General features: G+C 44.5%; 1 protein-coding gene and 1 long non-coding RNA gene across 2 annotated transcripts in view; both read right to left on the bottom strand.

Moving 5' to 3' along the window:
- The window catches only part of LOC129460654 (zinc finger protein 813-like), a 109,645-nt gene that overhangs the window by 62,795 nt on the left and 29,760 nt on the right, over positions 1-17,090 (bottom strand).
- LOC134732261 (uncharacterized) lies at positions 5,559-7,399 on the bottom strand. Its single transcript, XR_010115242.1, has 3 exons — positions 7,028-7,399; positions 6,133-6,580; positions 5,559-6,032 (listed from the first exon to the last, which is right to left on the bottom strand). It is a non-coding gene; the product is annotated as an uncharacterized lncRNA (long non-coding RNA).

The following is a 17,090-nucleotide window of genomic DNA, read 5'->3' on the forward strand; positions in this document are numbered from 1 at the left end:
CCCTTGACATAAGTAACTCCATCTTAGAAAAAGACTCCATCTTGCATTCCATAGGGCACTTTGCCAACAGGGACAAGATGTTTTGCTTAATAAATAAATAATAAAGATTGCATCCAACCAGATAAGGATATAAACAAGCACATTCTTCCACCGTCTGTCCTCCCCAGAGGACTCTGTGGCCATAAAAGGAGCAAGGCTTCAGTGGCTTGAAATAACCATCTTAACTGACAACCGTCCTGCTGTCATTTGTGATGAGCACTTGGCGTCTGCTGCTGAAGCCTCCTTGCAAGACCAATGGGCCTGCCCAGCCCTGACCAAGGGCTTTGTTCCTCTCCCTAGACTGACTTGTTAACCCTTTCTCCTATCTCTTTTCTCTTGATGTTAAACATTACTTTGTTTATTGTGAAATGTTTAATCTATAACATTTATATATATTGATTAAGTACACTCTTATATATGGTTTGCAATATTGACTGACTTGTGAAGTGGCTTGAGCCTGCGTGCCTATGGCTCTGACTACTAAGTGAAGGGGCAGTACCAAAGAGAATTGTCTTGTATTAGTCAGGGTTCTCCAGAGAGACAGAACTAATAGGATATATGTCTACAGGAAAGGAAGTTTATTAGGGAGAATTGGCTTACACGATCACAAGGCCAAGTCCCATGATAGGCCATCTGCAAGCTGAGGAAAAAAGAAGCCAGTAGTGGCTCAGTCCAAGTCCAAAAGCCTCAGAAGCAAGGAAGCCAACTGTGCAGACGTCAACCTGTGGCCAGAGGCCACAGGGCCCCCGGCAAACCACCAGTGTAAGTCTAAGAGTCCAAAGACCAAAGAACCTGGAATCTGATGTCCAAGGGCAGAAGTGGAAGGAAGCATCCAGCACGGGAGAAAGATGAAGGGCAGAAGACTCAGCAAGCAAAGGTATCCCACCTTCTTCTGCCTTCTGTGTTCTACCCAAGCTGGCAGCCAATTGCATGGTGTCTACCCACATCGAAGGTGGGTCTTCCTCTCTCCATCCACTGACTCAAAAATCAGTCTGCTCTGGCAACACCCCCACAGACACACCCAGAAACAATCCTTTACCAGCTGCCTAGGCTTCCTTCAATCCAATCAAGTTGACACTTAATATTAACCATCACATGCCTGTTTGGGAACTCCAGGCGGCTCATGGCTTTTGTGATTGAAATAGCATCAATCAAAGCCTGACACTGTGGAAAGATACAAACGTGTGTGGACCTGGTTATCTCTGGACCACTGGTGGTTTGCTGGGGGCTCTCGGGCCTTTGGCCACAGGCTGAAGGCTGTGCTGTTGCGTCTGAGGCTTCTGGACTCAGACTGAGCCACTACTGGCTTCTTTCTTCCTCAGCTTGCAGATGGGTTATCATGGGACTTTGCCTTGTGATTGTGTGAGCCAATTCTCCCTAATAAATCAGAGATAAACCAAATCTCAGCAGATTTGAACCTGCGTGGGGAGAGTAATGAAGACATAAACAGTCTCCTGGTCTGGGCTGAGTTGTCTGTTGATCTTGCAAAGAAGAATCTTTGATGTGGGTAGAAACTTCGGCAGCAGATGTCAAGTGCTTATCACAAATGACAGCAGGATGGTTGGCAGTTAAGATGGCCGTTTGCGCTGCTGAAGCCCAGCTTCTTTTATGGCCAGAGTCCTGTGGGGAGGACTGATAGTGGAAGAATGTGCTTGTTTATGTCCTTATCTGCTTGGATGCAGTCTTTATTATTTATTTACTAAGCAAAACATCTTGTCCCTGTTGGCAAAGTGCCCCATGAAATGTAAGATGGAGTCTTTTTCTAAGATGGAGTTACTTATGTCAAGGGTGCTCCATACAACTACTAACTATACAACTACTATTACACCTCTATACAATAGGTGTTTTCATTTTGATGGTTGTGCTGTTGTGCATGTTTTCTAGTGGTTTTACAGAGCTCTGTTGGGGGATTTGTCAAATGGCATTGCATGTTATTACTGTCCGTGATGATGTTAGCCTACTCTAGCACGTGTGCCTGTGGAATTATATCTCTGTGAGTGTGTACTGGTGAACGTAAGCCCAGTCTCATCTGAAACAAAGTGAATAATGCTGTTTCTTTTGAGAACATCAAATTTGTTAAAATTTGGTATACAAATTCTCAATTTATCTGGCACTAAAGTAGACATTTCATATTGAATCAACATATTGTATTTTTATGGAGAAGTGTGTAAGTCAACACAACCTGTTTTTTAATTTTTAACTAAGAAAGAATAAAAAAGATGTCACTTTAATTAATCCAAAATAAGCAACAAAAAAGCAGCAGCTACTTTGTCTCTTTCACAAGTTGTAAGGAGTTAGCTTCCATTTTCTTGTGCTGTTTAGGGGCCTGGATAACTATATTTAAAAAGCTCTGGACTACAGATGTAACTTTCCTCTTGGACATAGGTTTAGGGCCTAGAATCAGGAAGTCAGCGAACCTCCTGGATGTTAGGTGAGGCATCTTGATCTTTTCATTCTCTGAACAAGAAAGGTTGACTCAGAAAACAGAAGTACTCTGTTTAAGAATCTTCAGTTTATCCTTAAGAAACTACTTGCGTTTTTTAAAACCATAGGCAATTAATACATTTTTTTTTTTTTTTGTGATGGAGTCTCGTTCTGTTGTCCAGGCCAGAGTGCAGTGGCCCATCTCGGCTCACTGCAACCTCTGCCTGCTGGGTTCAAATGATTCTCCTGCCTCAGCCTCCTGAGTAGCTGGGATTAAAGGCATGCACCACCATGCCGAGCTAATTTTTGTATTTTTAGTAGAGACAGGGTTTCACCATGTTAGCCAGGCTGGTCTCGAACTCCTGACCTCAGGTGATCCGCCCACCTTGGCCTCCCAAAGTGCTGGGGTTATGGGTGTAAGCCACCACACCCGGCCCAATAAATACATATTTTAATGAGCAGTCTAAAATACAAAACTAGCCTGCCACATCTTAGTAGGGATCTGGTTTCTGAGGTCTCCCCAGAAATGAAGAAATGAATATCATGCAATATTTTTCTTTCTGTGTCTTCCTTATTTCTCTTGGCATAACATCTACCAGCTTTTTTCTTGTTGTCATAAATGGCAGAATTTCCATGTTTTCATGGCCAAATAATATTTTACTGTGTATGCATCACATTTTCTTTACCCATTTGTCCTTTGAAGGAAATTTAGGTTGTTTCCATGTCTTGGCCATGGTGAATAATACTGTGGTGAACATGAAGATGGAGATAGAAGGGGTGTAAAAGGAGCTTCGAAAGAAGTCAGTGCAGCTGGGCGCAGTGGCTCATGCCTGTAATCCCAACACTTTGGGAGGCCGAGGAAGGCAGATCACCTGAGGTCGGGAGTTTGAGACCAGCCTGACCAACATAGAGAAACCCCGTCTCTACTAAAAATACAAAATCAGCGAGGCATGGTGGTGCATGCCTGTAATCCCAGCTACTCAGGAGGCTGAGGCAGGAGAATTGCTTGAACCCAGGAGGCGGAGGTTGCAATGAGCCGAGATCGCGCCATTGCACTCCAGCCTGGGCAACAAGAACAAAACGCCATCTCAAAAACAAACAAACAAACAAAAAACAAAAAAAGTCAGTGCTCCACACTGAACGAAGGATGGAGGGTGACAGAAATGCCCCCACGTTAAAATGACACAAATGCTGCTGTCTTACTGAAGTTTGGTACTTTCTGTGGGATAGATAATTTTCGCTTTGTTCTGTGGCTTTGGTAAATTTCAGGAGTCTGAAATGATTGATTTTAGTGGCTTTGCTAGTGTTTTCATCATTTGCAGAGGAGACTTGGTTTCTTGTGGTTTGCATTCATCAATGTCAGAAGCTGATCTCTCTATTCAATCTTGCAGTTTTAAGTAATGCATTGAACAGTCACACCACAGAACGCTGAGCAGGAGAACTAGATTTCTAATGTAGTCAGAATGGCATGCACTAAATGAATTATTTTACAATAAGCCTGTGTCCTTTTTATTAACTGTTCAGTGGAGAAGTTTGGAGTCTATAAACTTATAATAAATGTGGCCTGTAAGAACTACAAATACTGGAAAGCTTCTCTGAGGATGTAATTTCTAATTTGATGAATAAAACATTCTCTTTAATTAACTTGGCAAGGAGAAGGCTTTGGCAGGGCACGGTGGCTCCCACCTGTAATCCCAGCACTTTGGGGCGCCGAGGCCGGCGGATCACGAAGTCAGGAGATTGAGACCATCCTGGCTAACATGGTGAAACCCCATCTCTACTAAAAATACAAAAAATTAGTCGGGCGTGGTGGCGGGCGCTTGTAGTCCCAGCTACTCGGGAGGCTGAGGCAGGAGGATGGCGTGAACCCGGGAGGCGGAGCTTGCAGTGAGCCGAGATCGCGCCACTGCCCTCCAGCCTGGGCAGCAGTGTGAAACTAGGTCTCAAAAAAAAAAAAAAAAAAAAAGAGAAGGCTTCAATAAAAAGAAAAGCAACTATGCCGGGGGTGGAGCTGGAGTGGAAATAAGATGGCGGACATTGGACATCATTGAAGGCATGGTGATGTGGTTTTAGTCCATGTGCCAAGAGCAGAAAGTTATTTAAAATATATTAGTTAGGGCCAGGCACGGTGGCTCACGCCTGTAATCCCAGCACTTTGGGAGGCCAAGGTGGGTGGATCACCTGAGGTCAGGAGTTTGAGACCAGACTGACCGATATGGTGAAACCCCGTCTCTACTAAAAATACAAAAAAATTTGCCGGGTGTGGTGGCGTGTGTCTGTAATCCCAGCAACTTGGGAGGCTGAGGCATGAGAATCACTTGAACCTGGGAGGCAGGGATTATAGTGAGCTGAGATCGTGCCACTGCACTCCCGCCTGAGCAACAGAGCAAGACTCCGTCTCAAAACAGACAGAGAAAAAATATATTAGTTATTGGGGAATATCAGCACATATAAATGTGTTTTCAGGCAAAAACCACAATAACCTGGATACAGACACATGGAAATATGTTAGGAATTTTTTCAGGTGTTCAAGAGGGAGCTGTGAAATATAATAGTGATATTGGGGTATGATAACGGGGGAAAATATGTTAAACCATATATACCCTATGCGTGATAAGGAGTTTATATCCAAAATATATAAGGAACACCCGCAACTCAAAAGCAAATATGGTAATGGTAATAACCCTATTAAAAATGAGCAAAGGGGCTGGGCGTGGTGGCTCATGCCTGTAATCCCAGCACTTGGAAGGCCAAGCAAAGTGGATCACCTGAGGTCAGGAGTTTGAGACCAGCCTGGCCAACATGGTGAAACCTCATCTCTACTAAAATAGAAAAATTAGCCAGGTGTGGTGGCTAATCATGCCTCCCCAGAAGGCGGAGGTTGCAGTGAGCCGAGATCGTGCCATTGCACTCCAGCCTGGGCAACAGTGAGAGTATATCTCAAAAACAAAAACAAAAACAAAAAAGGGCCTGAATAGACTAATCATCAGGAAAATGCAAATCAAAATCACAGTGAGGTATCACTTCACATGTCTTAGGATTCTTATTATTAAAAAGACAAAAGGTAACAAGTGGTGAGGGTGTGGAGGAAAAAAAAATGCCCCTGTACACTGTTGTTGGGACAGTCAATTGGCAGAGCAATTATTTCTTAAAAAATTATAAAAATCATGGAGTTGCCTTACAAGTTATAATTTAATTTTACTCAAAACAATATGAGAATTAAAATTATTTTTAATTTTAAAATTCAAAATGACCAAACAATACAGCAATCCTACCTCTGAGTGTGTATCTGAAGGAAATGGGTTTTTCCAAGAGGTATCTGCACTCCCACGCTTGCTGCAGTGTTACTCGCATTAGCCAAGGCACGTCAGCCGTATGAGGGTCCTTCATGATGCACGGATAAAGACACTGTGAGACAGATAGACAGATTTCTCAGCGGCTGAGAGGGTTTTAGAGATCCTGACACCCAGAGAGGAACTGGGGACAGAAGAGGATGCAGCTTTTCATTACCAAAGCTGAGGAAGTCCAGAAGGAAGAGGAGAGGCTCACCTCTCCTCAGTGGGGCTCACCTCTCCTCAGTGGGGCTCACCTCTCCTCAGTGGGGCTCACCTCTCCTCAGTGGGGCTCACCTCTCCTCAGTGGGGCTCACCTCTCCTCAATGGGGCTCACCTGCAGGCGCCTGCTGAGACTCCGGAGCATGGTCCCTGGGAACGATTCTGATGTTTCTCAACCACGTGCTTCCTTAGCAGAGAACTGTCTAGATTAGCGGTTCCCAGCGTTTTTGGCACCAGGGACTGGTTTTGTGGAAGGCAGTTTTTCCACAGGCGGGGGGATGGTTTCAGGATTAAACTGTGCCGCTCGAGATCATCAGGCATTAGTTAGATTCTCATAAAGAGCATGCAACCCAGATCCCTCACATGCACAGTTCACAGTAGGGTTCGCACTCCTCTGAGATGCAGTGGCGCTGCTGATCTCACAGGAGGCAGAGCTCAGGTGGTCATGCTCAATCACCCGCTGCTCACGTGCTGCTGTGCGGTTCAGTTCCTGACAGGCCACCCACGGGGACCGGTCCGCAGCCCAGGGGTGGGGATCCCTGGTCTAGATTAGTGCAGCTTGACTTTGGAAAAGAAACAAAAACCCTCTGATGTGGGCACAGCAGCCACATCACGCAGACCCATGATGCCCAACTTACGAGCTCCCGCGGGCCCTCAATGGGTAAGGGCAGTAAGCAGCCCAGGTCCTGCTCCCCAGGAGACCACCGGCCACCACTTCAGAAAAGCCAGGGGATCTCGCTGCACTCTAGGTCTGAGGCCATTTGTGAAGTCGTAGCTCAGATGCAGATTCAGCAGGCACATTCCCTGCTGACCCCAGAGCAGCTTTCTGGCCTCACCCAGCTCCGGGGCCTCTGTGCACCATGGTGCAGACCTTCAAGGCCTCGGCCACCCAGGCACCTGTGTCTTCCCTGCTGAGGGGGGCTTCTCCCAGCCCCACTGGCGGGTCCCTAGGGCACATCCCTGGGTGAAGGTGAAGCTCAGAGCTCCTCCCAGGACGGAGAGAGGCCCACCTCTTCCCTGGACAGGAGATAACAGACCCTGTTGGTGGATCAGACTGGGCTTGAGATGAGGTGCCCGGCCCTGTCCAGCAGAGGGTGCTGCTCTGAGAGTCAGAAGAAAGACCTGCCCCTTCTCAGATTCCTCCAGATGACCAGCAGGGAAGACTTCAGACACACGGTGTTAATACATGCTAGAACCTGCGGAAGGAAAATAGGAAAATAACTTGAACAATATACTCAGAATGGGGAACTCTGTGGTTCATTGAGGATGAAGTTCACTATTCAGTTTCATGTGAGTTATCTGCTGTCTTTTGGATGTCTCCTGAGAGTCATGCATTTCTGTAGAATCACAGCAAATACTAGGGTGTAATCATCCATATGTTTGTATATTATAAAGTATAGCAAAAATAAATATACATATTTATATCCTTCTACTTTAATTAAGAAAAGGCTGCATCTCTTCACTCTCTCACCTGCAGTCCATGTGAGACTCAGACCCACAAACCTGAGATGCATCTCTGTTGAGAAAAGATTATCTTTTTATGCTTGATGACATCATGGCAAAACCACCATGTCATTGTTTGATTTTTATTTCTTTTATATCTAAACTGAGTCAAGATGTATTAAATGCTTATTGATTATATTTATTTAGTTTTTGGCTGGCTCATATGATTTACTTGGATTTAAATTTTCTTCTATTTTATAGTTTTAATTTACCCTATTTTACTATAGGATATTAAATCTAACATACATATTGTCACTTGTTTTACATATTGTTATGTTTTATATGTTTTCCTATTTTCATTTTACACTGCAATAATGCAGTCTTTTACCATATAAATGTATGTATTTTTATGTAGGGAATATATAAGTAATTGGGTATTCTTTTGTCTTTTCCTTATAATTTCCATATTGTATAGTATGAGATAAATATTAATATTTTCTAAGTATTTTATACTTTAGATAATTACATATTGATCCATAGGGAGGTTGTTTTGCTGCATGCGTGGGTTAGATAATGTTTTCTCTTCACTTCTGCTTCATCCCCACCCTGATTTCCCTCAACCCAACAGCTCTTGTTGTGGATATGGAATAGTAGTCATTCCAGTGAATGGGGAAAATTGAGTGGTTGATGTTACAAATCAGTTTGAACCCATGACATGGCCTTAAATTACACACAGCAGGTATTTACGTGTATATGAAATAATAATTTACAAGTTAGATTTGGGGTGGGGATGCAATTACAAAATAACAAAATAAAATATACTTAGGAATAATTTTAACAAATATGTGAAATGTATATAAGAATTAAGTAGAAAATTTCTGAAATATATGAATGTACACATAAGTTACAGCATGGACTTGGGTAAAAAAAATTCAATATTATAAAAATCAATTGTTCATGAGCTAATTTATAAATTTAATTTGATCCAAATAGATACATTCCGTTAGGAGTTATGGGTGTTATTGCAAGAATCTCATAGGTGAAAACACAGATAAGAATAATCAAGAAAACTCCGAAAAAGAACGAAATGAGGGTAGCTAGTCTTGTGAGACATGTTGGTTGATGGGCAGACTGATAGATGGGTGGAGCTCAAAACTCAGAAATAGACTGCAGTGCATAAGACACATTATGAAGTGACAGAATCGATTCTTTACACCATATAGTAAAATAAAGGTCTGATTTAAAATAAAGCTACATGGCAAAAAAAAAAAAAAAAGTACAAGTTTTGATCAGGTTAATTCTGGCAGGTTGTGCTGGGCCTTCTGAGATTTCTGGGGATGGACAGCTGCCACTCCTACCCCGAGTTCCCTAATCTGCCATTTTTACTGAAGTCACTCCCCACCATCACTCGAATTGAAAGTGGGTAAAGTGTTTCCTCTGAATCCTTTTTGAAGAAACTCTGAAGAAAGCAAGCCTATCTACACATGGTCCTCAAATGACTATTGTGTTTCTCTGCCAAGAAAGAGCAAAGACTGTCACGCCCACAGAAGCAGGATGTTCCATCACACAGGACACTTCTCCATGAGCTCTAACATGGTTTGCTCTGTGTCCCCACCCAAATCTCATGTCTAATTGTAATCCCCACATGTCAGGCGAGGGGCCCAGTGGCAGGTGATTGTATCATGGGGGCGGATTTCCCCCTTGCTGTTCTGCTGATAGTGAGTGCGTTCTCACGAGATCTGATGGCTTAAAAGTGTGTGCTTTTCTTCACTCTCTCTGTCTCTCCTTTTCACAATGGTAAGACATACCTTGCTTACCCTTCTGCCATGACTGTAAGTTTCCTGAGGCCTCCCCATCCATGTGGAACTGTGATTCAGTTAAATCTCTTTTCTGTATAAATTACCCACTCAGGTAGTTATTTGTATCTGTGGGAAAACAGACTAATAGAAGCCCAGAGTTTTATCTTCCACGTGTGATCAGAGCTTTCCCAGGCTCTGCATTGCTCTGCAGATTAGACCTACCACAGAGGCCTAGCTGTGAGCATCTGACCTCAGAAGTGGCTGCTGAACCTGTGTCCTGCTACTCTACTCTCCTGCAGGGATCCTGCCTGCTCTAAATCTCTTCCAGGGCTCTAGGATCTTTCCTGGATCCATCTACTTCCTGTGTATACACTTGTAGTATCAGACACAAGCTTTGATTCTCAGGATTGGCAGGATTGGACTCCTGCCATCTCCAACCACCTTCTCTACACATATGGTGTTGCAATCTGTTCTGAGAGACCCCATCTCAGGTATCTCTGCACCAACATAATGAAATTAGTACAGTGGGAAGAGGAACAGAAAAGAATCAGGCTATGTTGGAGGCTGGGTCTGGGGTTCCGTTACTTGATTTATTTCTCTGGTTTATCCAAATAGGGGTAAACATACATTCATCTCTACGTGGAAGAAAAACAGGAGGGAGGAGGAGATGCAGCTCACAGAGGAAGGAGGGCAGGTGGGCACCGAAAGGGCACACTCCTCACTAGAATCCCACGCCTGCATCCCAGAGGGAGGGAACAGTCCCAAAGGATTCTTCCGGGTGACGTGGAGACCAAATGCATAGGAACCCCCAGCACCTGCCCTGCCATCTGGCTTAACTGAAACCAACACAGTCCTGGCCCAACATGATTTCCAGTGAGACTCTTTCTGGGACTCATGGAGGTGATTATGAGGGACAAAAGGCGATGAATGTCCCTCCGTTCCTCAGAGCTCCTAGGACCTAAGTTGATTGCTCTCCAGGTTTCAGGTTGTCACTCTCCCTCTCCCTCCACAGAGTCAGTCAGTCCCATTCCAGTACCTACAATTTCCACTTTATTCTCATCATCCCCTACTGTCTCCAAGACATTTTGTCCCTAAGAGCAAGGTGAAAGGCAGATAAAGATTTTTGTATAAACCTTAATTGTAACTAACTTCGAGTCCCATAAACTCACTTTTAGCTGGGCTGCCACTCATCGTGGGCAAAGTAGACTGGCCTGGGGCTGCTGTTCAGAGAAAGAATGACATATTGTGCCCAGAATGGTCAGAGAGAGAAATCTCATATTTTGGAAATAGAGTCATAGCCCCCAGTGATTTCATCCTGATCCTGCAGGCTGCCAAGAAGAGATCATTCCTTTTGGAGACAGCCACATTCAATCAACAAATTCCCTAAACAACATTGATGGATCAAGAGGGGAAACGAGGAAGTAAAATCAGACATTTGGCCCATTTTTAGTAGATTTAGTGATTAAAGACTCAGTATGTCAGAGTGAAAATGGTCCCAAAAGTCTAAAAGGTGACATGAATGAGTTTCAAGGGACACATGGTGTGGCTAGAGTCTGCTGGCATGACGCTGAAGGTGGCGAGAGTGGTGTGACATGATTGAAACTTTCCAAAGTGGGTCAAAAGTCCAATGCACTCATTCTGCCAGGAATGGTCAGGGGCCTTCCAAACCACCAGATAAACAGATCAACTTTCACCAAGAACCACAGGCCCGGCCTGCAGTGACAAGCTCTGCATGAGACAGATTCAGGCTCTGTCCAGAGCTTGATTTTGGTCAGGTGCTTCAGAAAACAGTCCTTTACCATGGACTCCTAAATCAGAGATGCAACTGTTAGATCAGCAGCTGAGATTGTTTCCAGTTTGCAGCCTCAAAGAGGGTGTGCTTCATCAGACAGTCTCTAGTTTGAATGGGGATGAACAAACAGCTAGAATGTGGGCAGTGGCCAAAACCCTGAGTTTTGATGATTTTTTTTTTTTGTAACCTCCATGTTCAAGCGATTCTCCCACCTCAGCCTCCGAAGTAGCTGGGATCACAGGTGCCTGCCACTACGTCCAGCTAATTTTTTGTATTTTTAGTACAGATGGCGTTTCCCTATGTTGGCCAGGCTGGTGTCAAACTCTCGGCCTGAAGAGATCCGCCTACCTCAGCCTCCCAAACGGCTGCTGGAATTACAGGCAGGAGCCCCCACGCCTGGCCCCAAGTCTGACCATTGAGCAGAGCAAACACCCCTGCTGCAGGTTCCACGTGGCTGGGCTGGCACTGAGCCCGAACAGCCTCTGCTGTGGACACCATGAGGAATCTACTTCCCTGACCCATCAGTGAACCTGGACCAGGCATTTAGGGGCTACGTGCTAAATTTGGAATCCCCCATAATGCCACAGCTTTGCTTCAGACCGTGGAGAAGGGCATAGAGTTTTCACCGATGATAGATCTTGATTTTTCCTTTAGAGCTGAGATGTTCCTGGGCTGGCCCATTTTCCTTCCGGAATACACCATTTCTGTGTCACAAGCAAGGCTTTCGGGTGCTTTTGTAGAGTTTGGACTAACCCATCTCAAAATTGGAATATCAAGTTTGGGAACCCCAAGCTGTCTGTAGGTCAGGATTTGGTGATGACAACAGCTCAGTAGCAAAGTAACAGATAATGTTCAAAATTAGTGAGACTATTATTGTGTCAGGGCAACTAGGACCCCAAAGGCACCTCTAGGTGGAGGCTGCCTCCCTTTTCCAGAGGCTGCAGATCACAAAATCATCAGCCACAACTTTTGTCGACCATTGGAATCATTGAGCAATGTAAGTCTGCTCACATAATTTCAATAAACCTTCCCCAGAAAATAGAAGGCTGCATTTCTTTGGGTTCTGTCAGTTACCTCTGCTGGCAGAGTGGGGATCACACCCCACACAGGAAGATTGAGAGTAACCCCTCTCACCTGCCGAGACACACAACATCATCTGCATAGTGAGGATTTGGGACATCAGCGGCTAGAGGCACTCATAGGAATCCTAATGATTTGCCCCCAACTGGTGGCAAATGGCAGGAGAGTTAGTCTCATGCGTCCCTACCTGCACCCCACCCAGATTGGAATAATTCCCTCTGGTACATAGGGACACGAAGCCCAAAAACACACATCAATTCCTACTGTCTATTCTGATGCAGAAACCAAACAGGACATTGAATTAGCACAAAAGACCCTCTTTCCACCCTCACTGGGAACCCTGCCCAAACCCTCTCTGTTGAGTGGGTTTTTTCTTGTTTTTGTGTTTTGTATTTTTCTCTATATAAACACAGACTAGTAAGTGTATGCTATACATGGCATGGGTAAGGGACTGCGAGGGACAAGTAGACCAGAGGAAGCTAGGATAGGAGTGTGTGTGTGTGTGAGAGAGAGAGTGTGAGTGTGTGTGTGTGTGTGTGTGTGGTAGGGGCCCGGACAATGGGGGAAGTGTGATTCTTTTTTAGCTTTTCAGACCATGGTCCGCGCTGCATTTTTTTTTCTTTTCTTTTTCTTTTTCCCTTTTTTTTTGAGATGGAGTCTTGCTCTGTCACCAGGCCAGAGTGCAGTGGCATGATCTCGGCTAGTGCAACCTCCGCCTCCCGTGTTTAAGTGATTCTCCTGCCTCAGCCACCGGAGTAACTGGGACTACAGGTGCCTGCCAACACGCCCAGCTAATTTTTGTATTTTTAGTAGAGACGGGATTTCACCATGTTGGCCAGGATGGTCTCGATCTCTTGACCTCATGATCCACCCACCTTGGCCTTCCAAAGTTCTGGAATTACAGGCGTGAGCCACCACGCCCGGCCTGTGCTGCATTCTTAGCATTGCACCATCCAGCATTTGGTGACTATTCAGGGTCAGAAGCTTGTCTCTTTCTGCCTGTTTGCAGCCACACTTCATCCCACCATCCTTAGCACCTTCACCCACTCCTGCACCTACTGACCCTTCTTCCCGGAATCCACATAGGTTGGTGACTTAAATCCTTGCATGCAACAGGACTAAAAGTGTTTCAGGCCAGGTATGGTGGCTCACGTCTGTAACCCCAGCATTTTGGGAGGCACAAGTGGGCAGATCACTTGAGCCCAGGAGTTCGAGACCAGCCTGGGAAACATGGCACGAGGCTGAGACAGGAGGATTGCTGGAGCCGGGGGCGGAGAAGTTGCAGTGAGCCAAGATGGCACCATTGCACTCCAACCTGGGAGACAGAGTGAGATTCCATCTAAAAACAAAAACAAAACAAAAAACAACGGAGTTTCAATGTCTTCCTCCTAAAAACCTCTAAGCTGATTCCACTCTTTCCACAGAGCTGCTGTAGTGCGGTGTGGTGGAGGGAGGGATCAGGAGGTACAGAAAAAAAGGCTGCTCCCTGCTGGCAAGCACAGCACTAACAAGCCTTGTTTGCTTACAGATTATGACAGCCTGTTGGCCGCTGTCAGCCCAACCCCATGAACTCAGCATCAGTTTCGGGGACTCTTCGTCCTTTCCTCCTCCTGCCAAGAGGAGAATGAGCAACAAATAAGTCACATTCGGACAGTTCATTTCAATCCTCCCTCTCACAACAGCCCCTTTCAAGGGTTAGAGCGTGGAGGAATCTTACCCTCATTTCACTCCAGTTTGGGTGAGACAATTTGCTGCTCGCTCCAGAGAGCCGTTTTCTGTCCGCTAACTACGCCAGTGAAGAACCTTCTACCTTCCTCTTCCACAAAGTTATATCTGTCTCAGCATCCCCAAAACTATCAGAAATTGCAAAAGGTTTTAAATTTTAACCTTACTTGCAAGCCAACAAGTAAGATTGTCAGTTTATGGATGTTGGCTGAGGGCATGAGATTTCTGGATCTGAGAAAATATATATTGTATTACTCATCATGAAAATGACAGCAAGAACTTCGCATCTGCGCACATTCCCCCGTCTACTCCAAGGGACACAGGGATGAGGCATGTGTGTTTGTACACCGTCATTTTCTTATAACGTTTACGTTTCAGTGTCTTCCTCCCAAAAACCTCTAAGCTGATTCCAATTTTTCCACAGAGCTGCTCCAGGGCGGTGTGGGTGGAGGGAGGGATCAGGAGTTAAAGAAGGAAAGAGTGACCCCTGCTGGCAAGCACAGCACTAACAAGCCTCGTTTCATAACCGTGTTTATGGGTCTCTAGAGATCAATGAACAAATATAAACATTGTACAAACATGTTCAATTCACATGTTTCTGATAAGATTAGGGGGTTTTGTGTTACTTATCCAAGCAAAGCAAAGCTTGGATACACAGGAGTCCCCACTCATGAGAAGAAAGGGGCTGATAGTTGGGAAATCTGCATTGATCATGGCAGAGATGTTCACCACCAACTGACTGGGATTATTCAAAAGAACCAAACAAACTTGGAAGGTGAAGACAGAGTGTAAAAGGACACAAAGGTGCTCACCAGAAGGATGGTTTTTGTAGCTCTGGACTCAGAGGAGGATGTGGGGGAGACGCTGGTCCTGTGAATGTGCTGGACCTGTGCAGGATGCAAATGATGGAGCTGCCGCCCCAGAACGTGAGCCCCAGACAGATCACATCAGGGAAGGACAGCAGTGCCGCGTCAGCGACTCTCTGGTGCCCTCGTGATGAGCAGCAGGACAGTATCCCAGATCTTTTGTCTCTGTGGTATTTTTGTTACTCCACTTGCCAGTCACGTGCATAAGAACAATGATATTGACCAGCATGTGGAAGAGCCAGCTGAGGAACACACAGGAGCCAGGGTGCTTGGGGGCTTTCCCTTTAAGCTCTGCCCACCTGGAGCTCCTGGGGCTGATGGTGATAGCCTGGGAGACACTCAGGAGGCAGGTGCTGCCAGTGGACACTCCCCTGACAACTCTGTGGACATAAAAAAAGAAATTTACATCCAGAATCATTCAGGAAATGTCTAAACCCAAAAGCTGCCATTGTCTGTGGGACTCCTCTAGGGAGGAGGAATAAGGTGTTGGCTACAATTATGTGTCTGATAATCAAATCTGTGGACCTTAACCTGCACCCAGTGATGTAAAAGGACAGATATTGGTAAATAAGAGAGAAATTCCCAGGATTCCAAGTACAGTCTGCGATAAGTAGATCATTCCCATTGCCACATCCCAGCAGCCATTCTGTCAGTTCCCACAGGCTGCTACTTATCTTCAGAGACACAGGATCCTGCAGGGAACGTGATGCATGAGCGACATTTAAAAGGTAGCTGGTACTTGGTGGGGGCTGAGGTGGGAGGATCCCTTGAGCCTAGGAGATTGAGGCTGCAGTGAGCCGAGATCCCGCCACTGCACACCAGCCTGGATGACAAAGTGAGACCCTGTCTCAAAACATAAAAAATAAAAAATAAAGTCAGCTGAAATGCAATAGAAATAATAAAGTTACTTTCTATTATGAAGAGTTTGCCATATTTGGATGTGTCCCATTTTAAGTGTATTTGCAATGAATTGCTCTTTGCTATGAAGAACAGACATGTATTCACCTCCATATTCTTCATAATCTATGAGCCACGTACCACCGTTATAAAGACAAAGCACAGAGAGATGACATGATTTGTGTAAATTCACACCGTGTTTGGGGTAGAATGGGGACTGATCTTGTCTGCGCTGATTTCAGAGTGCATTAACCGCCATGCTCTACTGTCAAAGCTAGTTAGCGGAGTTCTTCCAATAATGAAGATACATATTTAATTTCTGTTTTATACCTTGTCTCTATATTTTACGCAGGTGACATTTAATTTTATAATTTTGGTTTTGACCAGTTTCCATTGATAAAATATTAGCCCATAGACTGATAGCAATTATGAATAAATCTTTAAAGACCTTGATAAAATGTAGATACACTGATTGGAGTATAAAATTATAGGAATCTGCCTCATGACTAAATTCGATTTAAAAGATTGACCCCATATCAGGATAGCCACAGAGACTCACTTCTTTTTACACCAGGAAAGAAAGTATGATGGCACCTACCACAGGAATTAATGGACAATCTGATATCATGTCCTAACTACGTAATGTGACATACTAGAAGATCATAAAATAGATACGGCTAGAAATTATCATTCTTTTCAGTTCATATACTCATCAATTAATGAGTACATAAATTAAAACAATAAGTGTTGAGGTGAGATTTGTCAAAGGTGTTAATATAGAACATATATGGAAAATTAAATCTGTAAGCCATGGGATCTTGTGCATTTGATAAATTGAAATGGTAGATTTGGAGATTAAGTGAGATTTCCTTTGTTTTTAAAAGACTTTTAAGTTCAGGGGCACATGTGCAGGTTTGTTACATAGGTAAACGTGTGTCATGGGAGTTGGTTGTACAGATCATTTCATCACCCATGTATTAATTCTAGTACCCATTAGTCATATTTCCTGATCCTCTCCCTTCTTTCATCCTGCACCTTCCAATTGGCCCTAGTGTGTGTTGTTCCCCTCTATGTATCTGTCTTCTCATCATTTACCTCCCACTTACAAATGAGAACATGTGGCATTTGGGTTTGTGTTCCTGTGTTAGTTTGCTAAGGAAAATGGCCTCTAGCTCCATCCATGTCCCTGAAAAGGACATGGTCTCGTTCTTTTTTATGGCTGCATAGTATTCCATGGTGTATAGGTACCACATTTTCTTTATCCAGTCCACTAGTGATGGGCATTTTGGTTGACTTCATGTTTGCTATTGTGAATAGTGCTGCAACGAACATACACGTGCATGTGTCTTTATAATAGAACAATTTATATTCCTTTAGGTATATATCCAGTAATGGCATTGCTGGGTCAAATGGTATATCTGTCTTTAAGTCTATTTTCTGGAAGACAGAGTGGTGAGTTCCAAAATTTCTA

Source organism: Symphalangus syndactylus, chromosome 13 (genome assembly GCF_028878055.3).
Source record: "Symphalangus syndactylus isolate Jambi chromosome 13, NHGRI_mSymSyn1-v2.1_pri, whole genome shotgun sequence".
Classification (NCBI taxonomy): Eukaryota; Metazoa; Chordata; class Mammalia; order Primates; family Hylobatidae; genus Symphalangus; species Symphalangus syndactylus.